The sequence below is a fragment of the Seriola lalandi genome, unplaced genomic scaffold (assembly GCF_002814215.2).
Source record: "Seriola lalandi dorsalis isolate HSWRI2012SDOR001 ecotype SW California unplaced genomic scaffold, Sedor1 jcf7180001962740, whole genome shotgun sequence".
Taxonomy (NCBI): domain Eukaryota; kingdom Metazoa; phylum Chordata; class Actinopteri; order Carangiformes; family Carangidae; genus Seriola; species Seriola lalandi.
Window position 1 is genome coordinate 1 of NW_019433409.1, and position 412 is coordinate 412.

The 412-nt window shown below is 39.8% G+C and overlaps 1 non-coding gene across 1 annotated transcript; it reads right to left on the reverse strand.

The window, feature by feature from the left end:
- Window positions 1–193: 193 nt before the first annotated feature.
- trnak-uuu (transfer RNA lysine (anticodon UUU)) lies at window positions 194–266 on the reverse strand. Its single transcript has one exon. It is a non-coding gene; the product is annotated as a tRNA-Lys (tRNA).
- Between the last annotated feature and the right edge of the window lie 146 nt (window positions 267–412).

Sequence of the window (412 nt, forward strand, 5' to 3'; positions counted from 1 at the left end):
GCGCTCTAGACAGATCACAGTGGGTAACATTACGAAGAATCAGTTCACAAGAAAGTGGTTACGTGGATTGAGCCTAATCAAGTGAATGCTTGGATTGTACCATTGTTTCTATATGATGCTTACACTTGAAACATCATTTTGAAACTCTCCTACACAGTTTATAATGTGAAGACTTGACCAAAGTAAGATACTTTGCCTGAACAGGGACTTGAACCCTGGACCCTCAGATTAAAAGTCTGATGCTCTACCGACTGAGCTACCCAGGCTTCAAGATGATTTTATCTTGAAGCAAAACCGATCTGCAGTCCAAACCTCAACTTTATACATAAATAAGCAGTTAACCACACGTATAAGGACTCTGAATTTAAGTTGCAAACTTGGTAACTTGGTGATAACACTACCAGCAAACCAG